At 40.8% G+C, this 22,918-nt stretch overlaps 1 protein-coding gene across 5 annotated transcripts in view; it reads right to left on the bottom strand.

Moving 5' to 3' along the window:
* Positions 1–11,052, bottom strand: part of mef2d (myocyte enhancer factor 2d) — a 71,210-nt gene extending 60,158 nt beyond the window's left edge. For all 5 annotated transcript variants that reach the window (XM_086112861.1, XM_086112856.1, XM_086112859.1 and 2 more), the window contains exon 1: positions 10,865–11,052. The gene's annotated coding sequence lies outside the window, so the exon portion shown is untranslated. The remainder of the gene's footprint in view (positions 1–10,864) is intronic.
* Between the last annotated feature and the right edge of the window lie 11,866 nt (positions 11,053–22,918).

The raw sequence follows: 22,918 nt of genomic DNA, 5'->3' as shown, positions 1-22,918 counted from the left end.
AATTTTATTGACTTTTTTGTGTTTTTAATAAATGTGTGGGGGTTTTTTAAATCTTGAATTTGTAAAAAATAAAAAATAAATTTAATTTATTTTTCACTCATGAAGGGTTCGGTGAATGTGCATATTAACTGGTTGGGTTCGCTACCTCTAAAAAGGTTAAGAACCACTGGTGTAAGTCCTTCAAAAAGGAGTTGGCCTTAAAAAAAAAAAGTGACGATGCTCAAACTAAAAAAAATATATAAAAAAATGAGGCTCGGGTTTAGACTACATTCTAAATCGATGTGACCGTAACGGATCGCGGTCCATTCATTTTGGCTGGGGGTTGGTCAAGACTAAATGCCGGATGGTGATTGGCTCGCGTGTTGGCTGTTTGTGAACAACTCAACAGAGTTGATGAAGGAAGAGGTTGAGATGAGGAGGCTCAAATGGCACTCACACGCCCCCCCCCAACCCCCTCCTAACACAAAAACAGGAAGTAGCAGGCGCAGAAAAAAAAACATCGAATCTCCAAAATGTCATGCGTCTGTTTTAGAAAGATGTCTTGGAAGAGACTCATCTCCCAGCCTCCGTGTTTTGAAATCAAAGAGCCTTTTGCTCCAAAGCGGAATACGAGCTGTGAGTCGTCTTTGCCAGAAATGCTTTTTGTTGGAGTCGCTGCCAACGCTTTTTGACAGCAGCGCTCATTGCGGCTCGGGAAGAAGACGGAATTGAAGATCTGGAGGTTGCTCACTATGCCACCGGCAGTCCTGTTGAGTCTCGCTGAGGCTAAATTCAGATTTCGTTTTGGCTTTGCTCATATACGCTTGCCAGAACCTTTTTTTTGGGGGGGGGGGGGGGGGGGGTTCGACCGCACTTGTTCTTTTGGTAACGCTGCCGTCATATGATCTCCTTCTGGTTTCACCTTCTGTTGCTGGCTCGGCCGAGGAGACTCAACGCAAAGCCCCACATACAAATCATTTTTTTGTTTGTTTGACTAAGCAACATTAACCCTTTCAGGGACAGCGCTTACTTCAGTGACAGCTTATCAGCTTATCAGGTGACAGGGTGCACGAAAGGGTTTAATTGAGTGGATCCAGAGTACAGTGGTCCCTCTACTTACGAACGTCTCTTCATACGAAATTCTCAAGTTACAAAAAGCCTCACCAGGAAAATATTCCCTCTTGTTACGAAAGAAATTTCAAGATGCGAAAGGTTAAAAAAAATACAGTCTGGGCTGCTAACTCGCAGCTCCGAGTTTCCGGAACGCAACATACGTAAAGCTGCTCTGCCATTGGCTATTACCGAGCATCATCCTGGCATCCCATTGGCTAAGAGAGAGCTCCACCATGTATGTCTATGTGTGGAGATAGATCTGTGTCTATGCAGCGTCCTCATCATCCCCCCCCCCCCCCCCCCCCGCCCAAGCCATGAAGCATTACGATATTTTTCCGTAAATGTGAATCACCCAGAAAGAGTGTTCAACAGTCGGGCGATCGCCCACAATGCTGTTTGCCTTGAACATTTCCGAAGGACTGTGAAAAGCCGACAAAAGCAAACACCCTTGGATTAGTTCTTTACGAAACGCCAGGCAAAAAACACTTCTGAGAACATGAACTAAAGAGGGTAAAAAAACGATGAGGACGCAGTTAAAAGTTCGAGGGTCCCAAGAAAGTTTAATTTATTCGTTCTCAAGTTACGTATAGCACTTAAATGTTTGTCATAATGTGTCAAAAAATAACCAAAAGTATTCGGGGCATCCACAATATTATTCTTCCATGCACCCTGTAACCTGAGAACATGATAAACTGTCCACTGTCGTAACCGCTGTCCCTGAAAGGGTTCATCAAAACGCCGCGACGTTTGTAACTTTGACTCGATTGTCACTTCTAACACGAGGGCAAAAAATCCCAACTAAAACTCTTCATTATCACGTTTCTTTCTCTCCGCTTCAATCTTCTGCCAAAAGCTCCCGCAAGCGTAATTGACAACCAAGCGCAAGCATCTTAAAGCAATTTCAAATCAAAAGTAAGCGTGGCTGAAGGTTGCCAGAAGCCGAACTAAACGGATTCAAATGGAATCTAAGTGGATTTTGACACCGTGACCCAGTCAAGGTCAAGCCGGGCCTCAGAGTTTGGGTTTTTCTGCGACCATCCCGGCCCCTCCTTCACTTGAGGATAATCCCGCAAATTGCGCTCTAAATTGCCTTTAGCCTACATGAGACTCCGCAGCTTGTGGATCCAAGCCGGACCGCCGGCTTTTGGATCAGACTCGCCTGTGGTTGTCGAGAGAAATAAAAGCGTCGGCAGGCACAGATTTCCCGGATATTAAATGTTATGAGTCGGCCAGATTCTGGCAGATTTCGTAATCCCTGATGAAAACAAATGTCGTCGTCATTCTGTGTTTTTCATTTGCTCATCTGCTTGTACTCGGAGCAATCAAAGCCAGGTCGGTCATTTCCATCCTGGCTCGGAAGCGGCGTATTTAGAGCAATTCCGTTCGGAGGCACAGCAGATAAATTTAGCGCTCTGTGCTGATTATTTTTAGCCAAAAATCGACAACTGAGCAGGGATTACCATCTCCCCCCCGCCCTTTTTTTTTTTAATTTCCATGAATGTTTATGCAACATGGGGTGGACGGATGATAGCCAAGTGCATGAAAAGATCAGGAATGACTCCACAATGAGATCATCACGGTGTAAATGATCCAGTAGAGTCCAGCGACGCTGACCTTTAGGACAGGAGTGAAGGCCTGCCGGCTGTCCACTGAAATGTGCTGTTGGGGAGATCCGGTGTCCGGTATTGTTCCAGTCAAACCGAGAAGTGAAGCATTTAAAATTGGATCTCGCATGACAAATCAGCACACAGCAGCAATTTGAACCCGAAATGAAGGTTCAAGTAATAAATGCACACTCCATCCTGATATTTTGTTTTCCACATCAGTTTTGGTAGCAGTTGGACAGAACATCTAGGAAACGTTTGTTTTTTCCTGCAAATGGCTAATATCACCCAAAACTGTCCACTTCAAACAAAAATGAAGACTTCAGTGTTTTTCCAGCATGGCTACTTTGAATTTTTTTTGTGGGTCTACTGATGATCCACATGCCAACCAAATTTCATGTTGCTAAATTATACTGGCTTCAGGGACCAAAATATAAGGTAGCCTCCAACCGAGATTCATCAAGCTTTGCCGGCATGCTCGACCCACCAAAACAAAATATTTTTGCAATTTACCGCCGCCCATCTGTTTGGTCCAAATTTGGCAGAAATCAAACCAATCTCTCGCACTTGTCTGTCTCTGACAGGACAACTCGAAAATGGCTAAAATTGTCACTTCAAACTAAAAGGTCCAACTTCGTTTGTGTTTTTGGACAAGACTTTTTTGTGGATCTACTGATGATAGACAGACCCGCCATATTCAATGTTGAGTGAAACGGCTCACTGCGGCGAGGTGACTCATACAAATACCTTAAAGAGGCAAGAACATTGGGACACTCCATGATCGATATTTTAGATATTTCGATTTTTAGAAAATGTCAATACTTTTGTCTTTTTTTTTTTGGTTTATCATTATTAGTGTAATGTTTATGTTTCTTTCTCATACTTTGATGCTTTCTTGTAGTCAGGCCTTTTTGTCATATTTTTACGATTTTTGTCTGATATTTGCATATTTTTTGTTGACTGTTTATCGAATGGCCATATTTACAACTTTCATTTCATATTTTGGTATTTTTCATGTAAAATGTGTGGTCCTGATCAAATATTCATGCATTTTTGTGGGGGAGTTTTCCGAATATACATTTTACATTAATATTTTGTAATAATCATGCATTTTGTGTATTTTTGTTTAAGGGTTGAAGGGGTTATTTTTGGGGGGTCAAATATTTGTATTTTTCTATTTGAATTTTGAGCATTTTTCCATGAAATACTTTTGTCATTTTTTTCCTGGTGTTCAAGTATTTTATGTCAAATATTTTTCATATAGTGTGATATTTGTTTATGTTTCATGTCATCATCAGGCATTTGTGTAATATGAGATATGTACTTTTTTTTCTCCCTAATCACCATGCATTTTTGTTTGGTAATATTTGCGTATTTGTTGTATTTCTTTTCCTATTTGTTGCCCTTTTTCCAACTTGTACTTTGGCAGATCTTTTTCTCTAATATAAATTCATTTGTGTGGAATATTTGCGTATATTTTGGGCAATGGCAGTTCAGTCCTTCCTATCCTCATATTCAAGCGTGGAAACAGACAAAATGAAGAGTGGGGGAGCGTGGGTGTGTTGGCCTGCCCTGGCAAGATACCGGACACACGGACAACACATGTTCACCTGGCAGGACGTTCCTCCACCATGAGAGAGGTAAGAGGTAAGCGGCCAAAAGCAGCATTTCGACGCCAGCCTGACTGCTTTCGACAACAACAGCGCATTGGATCGCCCCGCGATCGCTTAAGGCCTTTAGCCCAGATTATTCATGAAAAAATAGACTACCTGATGGATTTTTGGGAGGCAGATGCCGATATCCGATGTCTAGCAGAATAAAATTCAGATCACTGATTGTATTGGCCGATGAAGCAAATATATAATGAATAAAATCAATTTTTGCAGATTTTGGAATATTTGTGTAGTTTTTATATATGTGCATTTGTGTCTGATATTTTGTAGATTTTTAAATTTGTTTTTTTTTATTGTGAGATCTTGTTTTTTTTTTTACAAATATAATATTAATCTAGGTTTTTCTAACATTTTATTTAAGTTTGTGTGTGTTCTGTGTCACAATCATCAAGATCATATTTTGGGCTACTTTTGCACAAGATTTTAGTATTCTGCAATATTTTGTTTTCATATTTTTGGTGTTCGCTTCAATATTTGCATGTTTTTCTGAATATTTTGGTGCCTTGTTTTTAATATTTGCAGATTTTTCTATTTTAACATTTAGTGTTTTTAAGGATTTGTCAGCATATTTTTGCATGCTTTTGTCATTATAAATCTCCTATTTGTATATTTAACAGATTTTTAAAAAAATATTTTGTGTTGCACTTTTTTCCAAAGACTCATATTTTTCACATATCATGACATTAAATCTTTGTCAAAATGTTGCATTCGTTCAATGAATTTCTCTTTGTATTTTTAAAAACTATATCAAATAATTGTGCATTTTTGTCTAATATTTTGGAGGTTTTTCAAATATTTTTTTATTATTATATTTGCACTAACAATTTTAGTTATAATGCAGTATTAGAATTTATCTGTTTTGGGGGGGGGGGGGTCCTAAAATTTGTGCATTTGGCATCCAAAAACTTTTTTTGTTAAATATTTGTGAAATTTTGAGTTATATTTGTGTATTTTTGTCCAATACATTTCCCCCACCCTCAATATTCATGCACTTTTTTCCATCTACATTTTTTAAACACGTTTACTTCTTTTTGTACTTTCACCTCATTTTTTTTTAGCATGACTGCAGTCTAAAGTTCTCCAGAGAGCCTGATGAGAAATTCATCTTTTGTTCCGATTCGGACCTGGCTGGAAATTGTCGTCGTATGCGTGGCAAATAAAGCCGGCAGAACAAGCGTTCCCCTCTGTGATGCATTGCCGGCTGCTCTGCCGCAGGAGCAGAAAACGTTGTAAAAGGATCTGAAGGGAGAGGAAGGTTCACGTGCGGCAAACCGAGTGGTCGGTGCAACGCAGCCCCGCGGCGCACAACAGCGCTCTGTGTCACGTCTGGAGTGCACGCCAGCTGAGCGACGTTCCGGCCGTTCGGCAGGAAGAGAGCGAAAAAAACGAGAGTGATTGTACTTCCTTAAATGAGCGGTACCGATGATGGGGGTTGGTCTCCCCTCCCTGATATTTACATTTTTATTTTTACAAATACAGATGCGTACTATTTTTTTCCCCAATATTATTTCTCAGCCCCAGGCTAATTTTACTGTCAAACTGCAAACAAAATACTAAATGTTGTACATTACTCACCCAAATTGTTCAACAAATCTATTTAAAATGAATAAAGTTCGCGAGATTAATGCTAACGCCACAAACATTAGCATACAGGAGGTGTTAAGCGGCAATTCCAAACTTTCAAATAACTGCTCCTTTAACGTACACGGTCACAAACAAGGCAAGCAAAACTACTCACAGGCGGATCTTCTCTGATCTGTTGGGAACGACAATGACTCGAGTTTAGTTGGGGACCTTCTCTGTCTCTTCTCGCTCATACTGGAATTAGGCTGCATCTCTTCCGGTGCAGTCCAAATGTGCATACATGCATTTTGGTGTAATATTTGAGCATTTTTCATCTCGCATGTTAATTTTTTTCGCAATATAGTGTAGATCTGTATTTTTGAATTTGTATGATAGTTTTGGATCATGTTCTAGTGTTTTTACATATGGATTTTGGTCTAGTGTTCATTTTTTAAACAATAAATATTTTATTTGGGCGGACACGTTGTTCAACTGGCTACCACGTCGGCCTCAGAATGTAGAGGTGCAGTGTTCAATTCCAACTCTGGCCTTCCTGTGTGAATTTTGCATGCTCTCCCCATGCTTGTGTGGGTTTTCTCCGGGTACTCCGGTTTCCTCCTATGTTCCAAAAACATGCATGGCAGGCTGATTGGACACTCTAAATTGTCCCTCGGTGTGAGTGTGAGCGCGGACGGTTGTTCGTCTCTGTGTGCCCTGTGATTGGCTAGCAAACGGTTCAGGGTGTCCCCCGCCTGCTGCTCGAAGACAGCTGGGATAGGCTCCAGCACGCCCCGTGACCCTCATGACGATAAGCGGTTCAATAATGGATGGATGGATGGAAATATGTTGTTTAAAATTGTAGTAATTTGCATATTTTATTTTGAACAATTTTAGCATTTAAGTCCAGTATTTTTATCGTTTTTTTTTTAATGTTCATATTTGAATCACGTTTGTACTTTTCAATTAATTCATTCAGTACCAGCCAATTCTGGACCAAGTCCGAAAAGACGTTTAAAAAAGTCTTTGGGAGTGAGTGAGTTAATGTGCTTTCCGTCTATTTTTTTTTTTAATAGTGCATTATTTTCTCATATGTTGGTATTCATTGCTCACGTTTTGAATTTTTTATTAAAATCGAATCCAACATTTATTTTGTTATAGCACTCAAGTGCGAGGGGCGCCGTCCACCCTGACCTGATCGCCGGCTTTTCGGTAAACTTATATTTTGTCTTATTTCATGATTGAAGATGAATGCAACGGTAAAAAAAAGCACCCCCACCCCCCAAAACTTCAGCAGAGAGACTGGACTTTCAGGAGGACCCTGCTGTGTTTACACTGCAGCCGGCACGCAGTCACAACTCAGATGGAAGTTTGTGGACAGCATTGCGCTGCACCGGCCTCCAGTCACGGCTCTCGGGAACACAAAAGCACATTAGTGGCACTAAGGTCATAAGGTAGCTGCCGCTTAAGTCCCCCCCCCCCCCCAACCACCACCCCCCCTTTCGCCCGACATGTCCACCCACAATACTTGCTACAGTGTGCGGATTGCATACTTTGAATGGGATGCAACCAGGAGACTGCCGTACTTGCACGTCATTAAAGAAGAGCCTTTTTTTTAATTCTAGGTTACATCTGAGAATTTGAACTTTGCAGGCTAAACTGTCCAAAAAACTTTTTGGATTGTATTTTTGTTCTATTTCTGTACTCCCTACTATTTTCTTTCTTTTTTTTTTTTTTTTTGCTGCTAATATTTTATATTTCGTGCTGAATAGTTTGCATTATTTTCAAAAATATATATTAGTGTCAATGTTTCAGTCATGTGACTTGATAATTTATGATAATTAAAGTTTTTTTTGTCAAATATTTTTAATGGGTTTTCTCATATTTCTGGATCCAAAATTGTTGTGTAGTTATGTCAAATATAGAATTTTTTTCCCCACAGTATTTTTTATTTTCATGTTTTTTACATGTTCATGTGCTTTTTCAAATAGATTGGTAAATTTTGTAATGGTCATAGTTTTTTTTATGGCATATATTCTTTTGATGTTGTGGTACTTGTTCTACACACCCACGCCCAATGAAGTTAGATTTTTTTTTGCTAAGTTTTTTTTTAATGTATCTAGCATGTTTATTTTTGGTCTAATATTGGTGTATTTTTTTTATATTTTTGTATTTGTCCATTAATTTGCATCTTGTTCTTCATCTTCTATTCATGGCATCTCCTCGAGTCGAGCTCGTTGCAGCACCGCATGTTGTAGCACAACATGGTACTACATTGTACGCCAAGCGCTCTCAATTCGAAACCCACAAAAACCAATGACTTCAAAATCCACAATATAGTGAGTGGGCGAATGATGAGCCGCAACACAGCAGGGAAACGGTGCACGCTCTCGCATTCACTTAAAGACAATGATGAGAAAGTGAGGACGAGTGTCGGCAGCATCCACCGGTAAAATGGTCTGAGGAAGAAATGAGAAGTTTGATGACACTCTCCTTCCGGGAGAAAGGCTATTACGTGCCGTAATGAGCGCGGAATGGGAGGAAATGGGCTTGGCGCAAAAAAAAAAAAAAAAAAAACTGAGTCACTTTATTCTATCGGATTGCGACACAAACCGTCCTCGAGGAGCGAAATTGTGATTTATGTCCACACGTGCCGTAAATATACCATTTAACGCGCTGAGTAAATAGATGGACGCAGTTGTAAAGACGTCAACAAGCGCCGCGCAATGAACCGGCTTCCTCCGCTACTGTAAATCAAGAAAATACAACATGAAACTTCTCACAATCTGCACCGCGACGCGCTAACTCGAACCCGGAGAAATAATCCTATCAACATCAGAGAAGCTCCATTTACCGTCTGTTGCCGTATAAAACTGTTGTAACTATTTAGCGTTCATTTTAGGTCTATTCCAGAGGGGGGGAAAAAATCCATAAAGTCTGGTTCCAGGGTGAAACTATGTCAGCATTTGAGAACGTTTCACTGCGCGGTCCAGGATAAAACTGTCTACTTACTGTCCTGTTCCAAGGTGAAACGAATACTCAGTTCTAGAAAAAAAAAAATCCCATTGTTGAAACTTACTGAGGTGTCTATTGCAGGGTTAAACGGTCATCAAGGGTAAAACTGTCCCCTTCATAGAGCCATTATTAAATTGTGATTATTTGCCAATTTTTTGCTGATTGCTTTTTCCATCCATCCATCCATCCATCCATTTTCCGATCCGCTTTATCCTCGCAAGGGTCGCAGGGCGTGCTGGAGCCTATCCCAGTTCTCTTCGGGCACTAAACGGGGGACACCCTGAACCGGTCGCCAGCCAATCGTAGGGCACACAGAGACGTACAATCATCCGCGCTCACATTCACACCTAGGGAAAGTTTAGAGTGTTCAATCAGCCTGCCTTGCATGTTTTGGGAATGTGGGAGGAAACCGGAGTACCCGGAGAAAACCTACGGAGGCACAGGGAGAACATACAAACTCCACACAGGAAGGCCGGAGCCGGGATCGAACCCACGACCTCTGCACTGTGAGGTCGACGTGCTAACCACGCACCGGGCCCCCTTCTTGTTTTTGACATTTACCACACAAAGAAGTGCCACGCCCCCCCCCCCCCCCCCCCTCTGTTGTAAACAGTCAAATGTTCGGCCGGTAATTCATTCAAGGGACTAAAAACGTATTTTCATCACAATATAGTGTGTTAAATTAATCGGCCATTTATCGAAATTGGGAATCTGTTCCTCGCCTCAATTCTAACATTTCCATTGACTCTGTCTTTCAGGGTCAAACTGTCCATTAACTGTCAGTTCCAGGGTAAAACCTCCATTGCCCAACCACGGGGTGAGGTAAAACTATCGCCATCGTGCGACCTTCATTCAGGTAACTTGCTAACACTTTCAAACTTTACAAACTGTTGGGTGCAAAGTCAAAATGTCACCATCACCAGCGCTAGTTTGTTTAAAGGTCAAATGTTCAGCACTGTGGAACCTTCATTAACTGTCCTTTCCTGGGGTCAAACTGTCACAATCACAGAACCAGCACTTACCGTCAGTTCCAGTGTAAAACTGTCACCGTCGCAGAACGATCATTAACTGTCTGTTCCCAGACAAAGCTACACAGGAATTTTCTGTTTTTAGGTAAAATGCTCAAAGCTATCCAACCTTCTTTGCCTGTCCATTGCAGGGTAAACTTCCACCAACTGTTTATTCCAGGGTAAAATTCACCATATTAAAATGTTTGCTGTATTAACTTTCCAGACTAGAGTAAAACTGTCGCCTTCACCGAAACTTCATTACCTGGGTAAAAACCACCATCATCATCATTATCACAGAACCAGTATTTACAAAACCGCCAATAAATTGTTTGTTCCAGAGTGAAACCTTAACACCAAATGTCTGCTATGGTGTAAAACTCTCACTGTCATAGAACCCCAATTATGTGGACGTGCAAAGCACATTTTTTACATAAATAAGTAAACAACATCAACCCCCCCCCCCCCCGACCTAAAAATATAGTCTGGTTTAAATTCATATGGAATGCAATTTGGTGTCAAGAAAAGCCAAAGAAAAAGCCGAATTACAGTCACGCCTTTGATGCTGGCTAAGATGCAGTGTACAAGTTTCGTGCATGTACTGTATTCCATGACATGCTACTACTTAATGCATCAAAGCCAGGTGCTCAAGGCAGATGCCCCCCCCCCCCGCCGCCCCCGAAAGCAAACATCACTTTTTAAAAATGTAAATAAAAGTAAATGCAGCGAGTGAGACACGAGCGTGTTGTTATTGCCACACTGAAACAAAGTGACGTGAGTAAAAACAACAACAAAAACAAACTACCTTCCTCCTCCAGCTTTCCACGCACATTCCTAAGCAGCGGACTCACACACATGCTCACCCCGAAAAAGATGACACGAACCCGGACAGAAACAGCAGTCAATGACTTACCGGGCCAAAGGAGCATCAACATATACCGGAGAAGGCGAACGTGGTCTGGCTGCGTGCAACGGCGGCTCAAAGTGTCCCAAATCGCGACCGCCTACTGTTCTTCGTCCGGCCGAGCGCGCCCCGGCTGCGAATGATCAAATTGTCTCCGACTTGACGTGCGGCGTAACTATTTAGCGACTCTGCAAATGGAGCCGATGCTCGTCCTGAGGGGGGCGTCGTCGAACTGTGATTGACAGTGACCTCAGGCCAATGGAAGCGAGGGTTCTGCGACGTTAGAGCCAATCGGGAGGCGGCGGCGCGGTCGGCGAGGTGAGAAAGTGGGGGGGGGGGGGGGAGTAGGCGGGGGTTTTAGACCTCTGGTTGGCTTGTATCCCTCCGCTTGCTTTGAGAGTCTCACGCTGTCCCAAAAATTCATTTATACGAACTTACGACAAATGTCAGTTTATGCTACCACCGAGACTGCTTGGTCAAATTTATCGCCCAGCTGGCTAACTGTGATCGGCCTTCACGTTGTCCCTCGACGCGGATAGTTGACAGTAGCGATTGCGAACCAACTACTGGCCGTGATTTATTGCCACTTTCTGCATGATCATCATGTTCATATGTGGACGAAACGAATAATATACGCGTTAATGTGGCCAACAAGTTTCATCTTTTGCCGGGCGGTAAACTTGACATTCCCATTATGTGACCACGACAAGTATGAAAAGTCGCACTACTTTGTCAAGTCGGTGCGGATGAACACTGTGTTTACGGTCAGGAAGGCGGGGGAGATGACGTCACGGCACCGGGAGGGGAGGGGTTGGTGGCGTGCGTTCTGACAGTGCAGCACGTGCACGCATCGAGCAATAATAACGATTTAAGATGTGTAATGCATTATTTTATGGTACGATCTTTGAACAAATATTGGTTTCGGGTTCGACAAGAAGCAGATATATATATTCGTAGTGACGTATAATCTCTGGTCGTGATGACGTCCCCAGCAACTTGGCTCATCGTGATACCTTAATATTGTGAATTGTATTACAAATGCCATTCAAACTGAAATAACTGAAATCAAGACATGAATTGTCAATAAAAAGAGAGATATGTGGAAAAAGTGGGATAAAGCAAAGCCATATTAAAACCAATTCTTGAAAGTTTTTGCCATTTCACAGGGTTGAAACATATTTTAACATGGATAGCACAAACTTAAACTTGTCAAAACACACATTTAGTGCAAAACTTACACCTAAACCAAAAGAGAACCAAACATCATATTATTTAGTCAATAGAAGTAACGGTCATTATAAACCTTCAAGCACCTGCTTTTTTAACACACGGAGCAACAGCACATACAAATCATAAAGCGAGAGCTTATAGCGCCACCTGTTGGTGTGGCATGTACATTAACTATTGTGGCAAATACCGTATTGTTTATAATGCCCATGTGCAAAGTGTCTGAGTTTTGTAGTTGTGTTATCACCAAAGAGGTTGGAAGAAGGATTACACACTGTGTGTTTTGTGCTTTACATAAGAAGATTACGCCCTGGATTTCCATTGCTGTAGTCAGCTGGACGCTCACTCCCGCAGCTGGGAACGAACACTGGTGAGCGCCGGGGTCATGGAAATGCCGCCACAAGGAATGACAACAAACAGTGGAAATACTGTAGTGACGTATGGGACAATTCATGAATAAAACACCATAAAAAATCTGCCTATTGAAAGACACAGCAGGAATCAAAAGTTTCCGTACCCCAATTCAGATGTGAGGTTAGTGTGACAGCAAAAAAAAAAAAAAAAAGACCAAGATAGTAATCTTAGTCTCATTTTTGAATTTCAAACGTTCTCCTATGCTTAATGTGACCAATAACGTGTGCAACAACTGTAACCTGAGATAAAACAACTGAAATAAGATGGTCGCAGAAGGGTGCACACCCTCATTCAATCAAAATGAATCAATTCCATTCAAAATGATCAAGAACCACGAATAAAGTTCACATGTTCAAGAGGGGGGTTTTTTTCTCCTGTATGTTTTCCTTTCTATCAGAAGCCTTTTAAAAAATGAATCTTAGGGAATTGGAACGGTTCATAATTCCCTCCACCTTTCTTCGTACCCGTGACCTGAACTGAACAATACATTTGAACAATGAGATCCTCTGGATGCTGTAAAATGTGACCAAAAAATATACTGTATATATACATCAGGAAAAGCCTTTTAGGACATCTGAACTGTAATCAGGGTTAATAAGAGGCATTTATAATGGCGACAAGTATGCGTTGACTTCCATTTCTGAATTTCAGATGTACTGCACAGTACTACAAACATTAAAAATCTACACTCGAACTTCCGCAGATTTGCTTCACAACTACAGTAAATATTCCCATCCCCGGAATTCTATGGAAAGGAATATCCTTCACCCGGAATAAAAACCTATGCATTAACATTTTGACTACGATATTACGTGTTAACGGAACGTGCGTAAGCGGAAATTCCACTACGCGTAACCCGGATGGAGGTGTAATGCCGCGGGAGCTTAAATACACGTAACGCCCACCCGATGCGACGGAAAATACACAACGCTGAAACAAGTTTTCACTTAGCGTTTTTCGCTCATCAGATTCTAAACGACGACGTGTAAGTGAGTTTTTATTGCCGTGCGTTTTACCGTAATTTTCAATGATTTTAACTTTATTCACTTACGTCCTGGAGAACGCGGCACTATCTTAAAAGCAGCACCCACTCGACACGACCGAAGAAACGTGTTCGCTTCGCCGTTTTCATTCATCAGATTCGAAACGAAGACGTGTAAGCGACTTTTTATTGGCGTGCGTTTTACTGTAATTGCGAAAGATTTTAACTTTATTCACTTACGTCGTGTAGATCATCGCATCGAAACGTAGAAGAACTGTAACGACTGGAGCGGAGCGAGTGAAACGCATCCGTTTGAGCGAGGCTGGACACAAAGTTAAAAAGGATCCAGCAGACACTTGGAGTCGGAAAGACGCAAATCTACGAAACTTTAAACAACAAGGCATCGATTCAACTCCTGATGACAAGCCACCATCCAGCAAGGAAGCAATGCAAATGGCAACAAAAATCCTTCAGTATGCACAAGAATTACCAGACATCGGTGATCAACGGGACAGTTACTTGCAACTAGCAAGAAAACTGTCACGTTGGGCCCGAAGCGACAGAATAATCGCTTCGTGCACAACTATTGGAGGTAAGTGGATCCCCGAAATAGCAGACACAGAAAAGGAATTTTGTCATAAAAAAAATGGGATTTATTATAACACAAAAATCCCCGTCTAAACGGACAACAGAAAACGCTGATCAAAAGAGGGCCAGGAAATAATAAGGAGCCAACAGAAAACGCTGGTCAAAAAAAGGGGGACCAGGAAATAACAACGAGGCAACAGAAAACGCTTGCGAAACAAAAATGGCAAGGAGAAAGTTCTTAAGTAAAATACTCATTAAACACGAGAGGAATATCAAGGTACGCAAAAATAGTCAATGGTCATATAAGACAGAGTTTTTTAACCGAGAGGGAATAGACGCTAGCAAATGGCACGGCGTGGGAATACTCCGGCAGTGAGCTGACTGTCGGAGCGCCTAAATATAGCAGGTGCAATCGTCAAACAAATGGGTGGCAGGTGTGCAGGCAGCAAGCAAGAACGCCTGCCCCCTGCTGTCAAATACGGAACGTGACAAAAACTGTATGACACGCAGGCAAACATTGTCATAAACCAAAGAATGCATCCAACAAAACAATCCAAAATACAATTTTTTTTTCCAAGACAGAAAAAAATAAACATTAAAATACTGTACGTATTTTACTGTTGTGATTTTTTTTTTTGGGATACACCTGTATTGCAGTTTTTGTTATATAAACAGTTTTTGGACAGTATATTTTTGTATTTTATTGATTGCGTTGTTACACGTGCATTTTGTCAACATACTTGCAGGTTCATAAAGGACATGTACCATGCTCATTTCCCAAATGAGGAATTTCTGTTATCAGGACAAATTGGACAGCGCAAACACGAGTCCGTACTAGAGAATATTTACTGTATATGTAATTTGACGCCCCCTGTCGGAACATCTGCCTCACTGAATGCCTTCATTTGTTTAGGATGACTATTTCAGCGACGTGACATCTCTAAATTGATGTTTATTGCTCAGAAAACATCCATGTAAACTTACTTTTTGGGGGGGGGGGGGGGTTGGGGAGCGGAAAGTGTGCACATGCCAGTGAAAACTGATTGAGGAGTTCTGGACACGAACCCCCAAAAGTTACTCAGAAAGCATCTCCTGGACAGGTAGAAAAAAAACAGCCTCTGAATCAGTTTGAAAAATTAACATGAAATTGGGTGGGCATGTCTATCATGACAGGGTGCATGGAAAGGTCTGAAGGACCAATGGCGGAAATCAAACAGGTCAAGGCGAATTCGCCATCACATTTCATTCACAAGGCAACTCGATGTGCCCTCACACAACCAAAAGCAGACCACAGAGAAACATATCCAAACACAACTGCAGAACTGTGCACACTCTGCTTCATTAAACATTTTGATTCAGAGCTGTGTGTCCCAATACTTTTGCCCATTTTGTCTTTATAAAAAAATTACATCCCAAAAAGTGGACACACTGACAAACTTACTGTGTGTTTGCTTATCCAAATGTGAAACTTAGGCACAGCTCCTCACCATTTGGCTTGTGGAGACAGATTAATGACATATGCACGTACACGCACACACACACACACACACACACACACACAAATTGTTGTTAAACCAGTGCCTTAAAATGAATAATCACTTCTTTTCTTACATTTAATTTTTAGTCTACAAGTTCAACATTTTCTTTCTATCTTTCCATTCTCCCCTCAACAATAACGAGCAATTAGCTCTACTTTAGAACTAATAGTATGTTAGGCAGCAGGTGATCAATTACTTGACTTTATTTACCTCTCTGTTGCGTGTGTGCGGCCCGGTAGTCCAGTGGTTAGCACGTCAGCTTCACAGTGCAGAGGTACCGGGTTCGATTCCAGCTCCGGCCTCCCTGTGTGGAGTTTGCATGTTCTCCCCGGGCCTGCGTGGGTTTTCTCCGGGTGCTGCGGTTTCCTCCCACATTCCAAAAAAAACCATGCATGGCAGGTTGATTGGACGCTCTAAATTGTCCCTAGGTGTTAGTGTGGGCGTGGATGGTTGTTCGTCTCTGTGTGCCCTGCGATTGGCTGGCAACTGATTCAGGGTGTCCCCCGCCTACTGCCCGAAGATGGCTGGGATAGGCTCCAGCACCCCCCGCGACCCTAGTGAGGATCAAGCGGTTCGGAAAATGGATGGATGGATGTTGCGTGTGTGTGTGCGTGTGTACGTGCGTGTGCTCGAGTGTGTGTGTGAGACCCGCAGCATGTCTTCCGCTCCGGCTCCACCGCATCCCTGCGGTTGCCTAGCAATGCCGACGGTCTCCATGGCAACCGTGCCAACAAACGACCCCTCTCCTCTCCTCTCTTGTCTGTGGCCGTCAATTTGGACTAAAGTGCAACCGTCTCAATGAGCCGTATCACACAGTCAAGGCAAAGGAGGATGAAAGGTTCAGGGGGCGGCGGTGACATGAGGCGAGACTCATGGCTGGTGAGGCACTGACTTTAGAATCAGATTTATCAGTTGAGAAACCAAACGGAGTGGCGTATTTGTTCATTAAATTAGCTGCAGCCAGATTGGGTGTAGATGGGTGCAGCACTCTGTTTGTAAAGAGTGGGTTACTTTCATATTTTCAGTCCTGATGTTTGAGGCGGTTCTGGCAGTGGTCTTTATGAATTACATCTTGTTTTGATGGGTAATCTAATTTAATTCAAGAAGTTTTGATAGTAGCATGGTGAGTCATTTGGAGCAAAAATTTTAATGGACTTCAGCTGCGCACGAGATTTTGGAATTGCAGCTGTAGCTCCATGTATGCATAGAACAACCAACGTCAACCTGTGTGCTCTCGTACGCTGAAATGCTTCTTGTTTTCAGTCTTCTTCTTTCAAAAAATTTGTGTGCTGCCATCTAGTCGTAGATAATGGCATTGCAACCTGAAGGCAGGACAAAACAGTTATAAACTGTACAAAAAAAATATGTGACAAAAGGGGACAGCAAACCCGGAAATAACCTCGCCTTTACTGTACTATAATCATCCTGTGTGTGTGTGTGTGTGTGTGTGTGTGTGTGTGTGTGTGTGTGTGTGTGTGTGTGTGTGTGTGTGTGTGTGTGTTCATTCAAATCAAACATGACGCGAGTGATTTTTTTCCCATCGTGAGAGGAGATTTCAAAGATGCAAAATGCTCCTCTTATGTTTTTCGTTATATGGGCTTCCTCGTGGTATGTGAAATAATTACTGAATGAATTACAAAGAAAATGTACATTAACAGTATGACATAAAATTCAGGCAAACATTATAATGAAGTTTGTTGCCTGCAGGCATGTTCCTTTTTTTTTTAACTTTTCGTGTCGCGCATAAATTGTATTTAACTTTTACGTACAGTAAAATACAATGAGTTGATTACAAAGTACAGGTACTACAGATGTAGAAGGCCCTGGACAGATTAGACTGACGCAGCAACACATACAGGTGAAATCTGATTGGAATGAATGAATGAACGAATGAATAAATATATAGATAGATAGATAGATCATTAATAATCCAACACATTCATGTACTGGAAGAAGTGTAGTTAAGAGAAACATTATTGAAGAAAACGAATATATCGATGTGAATTAAATTATTATAATTGAATGTGAAGAACATTTTAGGTTGGTAATATAAAAAAATATATATTTTACAGTTGAACTTGTAGTATTCAAAGTCAACCGCTAGAGAGAAACAAAGGACTATCAATATGAAGTCCCAGCAGTGCCACCATCTGTCCTGCAGATGGCGCACCGTGTCCTGCCATTGGATCCGCTCTTCTTTCTACATTACAGCGCAAAACCCGAGTCATCATCGCATCAGAACCAGACTGTTCTTTTAAAAATATTTTAAAAACCCACCGTAATTTTAATCATCTTCTGGTCTACCTGATCGCTGGTTGTGTCATTTTAAATGCGAACACATTTAATTAGATTGATCCATAATATATTAAATTGCTTTTCCCATATTATGCTTCACTATTCATGTTCATTTAGGCAAGGAAATGTGAATATATAAGCTGGACAATTCATTAGATACGCTAAATTGAAAAAAGGTTTCATAGTGTAATGAAAAATAACAATAATTATTAAAAATAAACTTGTATCTTAAACAATATTACTTTGACAATATAACTGTCTGACTGCACTTCGTACTCAGGGCTGTTCCTAATATTTTGTCACCTTATTTAGCGCCAACGAATGGTCAAAATATTAGAACCAGGTCTCTTGTGTTGGGTAAAAATTGAAGATTACTTAGGATGACGTGCATTGTATGCTGATCATTTCGATGATGATGATTATGACTAATCTTCATCCTGGAAACAAAAGTGGGGGAACTGAAATGTAATATAAACTTCGAACACACGTGTGAATGCAATGTGGGCCATTTCTTTTCCTCCTCCAGTTCCTCTTTTTTTCCTCTTCTTCTTCTTCCTCCTCCTCTTCGTTTTCATAGACAGAGGCTCTTTCTTTCTTTCGTTCTCTCTTTCTTTCTTTCCCATTCCTGAAATTAACCCCTTAAAAAGGAGGGGAAAAAAGCGTCTCACTTTTAATTTATGTGCATATTAATTGCTTCCATTGTAACTTGCATCGTGGGATACCGCATGAAATGTGTGTATGCGCGTGTGTGTGTGTGTGTGTGTGCGCGCGCGCGCGCGTGCGTGAGTGTTCGCTCAAATCAAACATCACGAGTGAATTTTTCCCATCGTGAGATGCAAAATCTTCCTTTTATTTTTTTCTTCAAAGGGACGTTTCATTTATTCTTTGACGCACCAGAAAAATGTCACATGACGCCTCTAATTAATTTGGACAAAACGTCACAGGGACGTTCCAACCGTGCAAATAAACACAATTTATTTCATCTGTTTAAATTCTAATTAACACTAAAGGAAGGGAAGAAAACGCCAAGCAAAAAAGGCAACAACAACTAAGCTGAGCAACGTAAATTACTTCACCTCATCCACGTAGAAACAAAACGTGAATTATTACATTTTTAGAGTGGAAAAAAAACATAATCTTTGAATGACATATTGTGCTCAGGGAATTCAAAAGTATATATTTTTTGCACTTCCCCCTAATTTGACATGAAATGTACATTCGATATCTACAACTCTATATTTAATTCCAGTGTCTGACCTTGATTTGAGATTTTAAAAAAAATAAATTCGAAGCTGGAAAGGTGGAATGCGAAAAACATTTTATTTTCCTCTTTTTAGCTTGCTCTCGACTATGACCCACTTTGGATGCAAATAAGCACGACGCATTTCCGGCTTGACGTCCATTAATGACTAATTAAATCACCGCCACTTCCTGTTCTGCGTCACGTGATCCTCGCACCTGAGCCCGGGTGTGTCAGAGAAATATGCAAATGAGATGTACATAGTTGGGGGGGGGGGGAATAAACCAATCCAGGGATATTTGATTAGGAATCACGAGGAATGAAGGAGCCCTAAACCCCCCCCAAATAATTAATAAACAGATCAATAAATAAATAAATAAAAGCTTAATTTTAAATGCAAATAGGAAGATATCATTGTGGTCACTCATTAGGTATACGATAGAATTCTATTCGAATATGATGTGTATTTTTTAAAAAAGTGCCTTTATTAATAATAATAATAATACATTTAATTTATTAGCGCCTTTCAAAACACTCAAGGTATCTATTAATGATTGGTATTGGTATGTATGATTGTCTCATTGGTCAAAATTTTAGAGGCAGCCAGCGTATACTTTGCTGGAATAATGAAGCAAATACATATCAAATTAATAGTGCAAAAGAACGTTCCATATTTTAATGAAATATCCATTTACGTTATCTCTCTACTCTGACGTGAGATTGGTGTACCTAATGAGGTGACCAGTGAGTGTTATTTTATTTCAATTGGTGACGCAGCAGCCCAAAATGAAACTCACGCCAACATTTGAAAATAAACATTCAAATACGTATTGGGCAGTTTTTTGTGTGTGTGTGTGTGGAGGAGAAGAAAATAACCTTTAACTTCTAAACGCAAGAAATTAATAAAACTGCACTCGATTTCTCAAGTGCGCATGCGCACAAAAATGAAGGGTCACTAATTAATTTCACACGAAGAAGCTTGATGAAGACCATAAAAACATACAAACCTTTGGTAAATCGTATTTTAATATTTTCTACAATTATTGCCTGGTGAAATCGAGTCGCCATATTGAAAACAAAACCATCCTTAATTAAAACCAACAGAACATAAATTATTCATTTCTCATCTTTTTCACTAGATCTTCCGCACAAAAAAAATGAGAACAACAACAAAAAAAAACAATGTTTTTTTTCCCCACCAACTTGAATGAATTGAAATACATAAAATGAAGATTTTTTTTGTGACTTAAAAGGACGAATTTAGATGAAAATGTTCCTTCAAGGCCATAATAATCATCAATATCACACAGCAGATTTGAGCTCTTCAAAGAAGGAAAGAGGGGGGGGGGGGGACCTGATCATTTCCCTCCGGCGACGAAGCACATGTTTTTTTATCCCGCATTAGCATATATGCAAATGACTTTCTAATTGTGGCTGTAATCACTTTGTGTGGCGTGGGAGATTTTTCACGCCGCCATGTTGGCTTTGCGTGTCGTCTTCCTCAAAACGACACCTAATGATTTATTTCCGACGATTTTCGATTGTAATAATTATTATTGTTATTTAGATGTTTTTTTGTTTTTTTTTACATTTTTAAATTTTTGCCTCTGTACACACGTGGTCGTCGTCAGTCTGTCAGCTGAGTCCCCCCCCCCCCCTTTCTCCACTGCCACCCCCTCCCAAAAAAGGAGCTTTTGGATGCAAGCGTGGATCATTCAAGAAGGTGAGACTAACAAGGAGGGTGAAAGGGAAGCGTACACACAGTTTTTGGGGAGGTGAGGGTCCTGGGGTGGTGGTGGGAGGAGGGATGGGGGGGGGGCATAAGCTGCAAAACAAATGCGTTTGATTACGCTTTAAATGTGAGCCAGTCGCTGCTTCCTATTTAATCATCAATTGTGAGTGTGTGAGCGTGCATGTGTGCGCGTGAGCCATTTTGACACAGTGGACAAAAGCACGCGGCTGGGACACGTCCGGTGCGCGTGCACTCGTGGCGACGTGCGTGCGTGCGCGCGCACAACAGGTTCCGGGCAGGATCTCCGAGCTGCCGTTTCCTCGTCACTCGTTGTCATATCCCATATCGCAAATTTCAAGATTCCAAGGGACAACATGAATAAGATCTTTTGAATTCGCTGAGTTCGAGGAGGGAAATCTCGAAAAACGTGCAGGACAGCGCAGTTTCTAAATTTGAGCAAGTCTCGTGGGTTTCATAAAAATGTATCATCGTCAAAAACGAATTGCTAGAATGTAAAAGCTGTATTATTTGAGTGAAATTGGTTTGAATGTGGTTTGATAGGAGCCAATCGGAGACCGTTGATTGATGGGTTGATCCAAAATGGTCAACTCAACTGTTTGTTATTTTGTCTGTTTGTCATTCATCCACAGTACTGTTTAAAAAAAAAAAAAAAAGTTGAGTGGCTCAAAATTTCAAGTCAACAAACTGGTACATTTTTTTTCAGTCGGACAATTCAACAATTCAAAGTTTTAAGAAATAAATAAGAGTTGACAGAACTAACTCTTGCTTTTATTGTGCCCCAATTTAAAGATGTAGGTTAAAAAAAACATTCAGGAAATTGTTTTACAGCAAAAAATAAAATAAAATAAAATAAAATAAAACGTGTTTGCTTAGTTGTGCTAATTGACATTTTTATTTTATGTTCATGTCAATCATCTATATTTGAAACTTGTTCCACCTTGAATTACTTTTAGCCCCCCATAAAGTACAAATTGGGCTTTTTACAGTGTGGAACTTTTGAATGAAGACTTAATCTAAAAAATATGACTTTTAAAGCTCACTGATGGTAAAGTATAACAATTAGCATACAAAGACAACCCCCCCCCCCCCCACCCATTCATTCGTTTTGCTGTCTGTTGTCATAAATTGGGATGGAAGATAAACAAATGCTGTGGGATGAATTCACCTGCAAAAATGCATAATGTGAGACTCAATGTTGGAACGGGTTGAATCAGTCGAAGATTATGGAGGCGGTCCTGCCGTAAAAAGTTTCTTCTGCTGCGAAAATGTGGGAATTTCGACAAAGGAAGTCGTTCCGAAGATGACCTGAATACATTGAAACTGGAATGGTTTGAATTTGGTCAAGAAATCTGGAACGATGATTAGGTAAATATGTAAAGTGAAAACTATATCTAATTTGGGATGTATTTTTTTTTGGGTGGAAATTTGGGAATGTCAGAATTGTTGGAATGTGGAAAAATTTCCCAATTGAATGAGCAGAACTTAACAAACTGCTATAACCAATCATAACCAATGCAACTCCTCTTGCCAAATAGTGATCCGTACTGCCAAATTCACATCTCCGGGAGTGCCTATTTTTGCATTTTGAAATTATTTGTCCATGGAAGTGCTACTGCCACGTGACAAACTATCACATATGTCTTTGGAAGAAGGATTTATTTGCAAACAGTACAGGTACAGAACATTTTGTGTTCAATTTTATGAAGGCCATCCTGACATTTTCTTGGCTTCATGCTCATATTCAAATATCGGAGAGGTCTTTGTAAATGCAATATGGCTAATTGGTCAATCCTGAACAGCCTGCTAAAACATTTGTTTATGACACGCCACCTCTCAAATAGTAAGCTGTGCTGCCAAAATCCACCTTCGGCATGTGGAAGTGTACCATACTACAATTTAAGTACATTTATTAGTTAGTTAGAAGTAGCAAAGTGCAGCCAGCCATCTTGTGTTCCATTTATGAAGGCCTTGCTGACAATTTTCCTGACAACATGTTGACCTTGAAATATTCATAAGTTCTTTACAA

Source organism: Hippocampus guttulatus, chromosome 6, assembly GCF_054856545.1.
Source record: "Hippocampus guttulatus isolate MCC_2025c chromosome 6, RoL_Hgut_1.0, whole genome shotgun sequence".
Lineage (NCBI taxonomy): Eukaryota > Metazoa > Chordata > Actinopteri > Syngnathiformes > Syngnathidae > Hippocampus > Hippocampus guttulatus.
The sequence above is the reverse complement of the archived record's forward strand: the minus strand, read 5'-3'. Positions and strand labels throughout refer to the sequence as shown.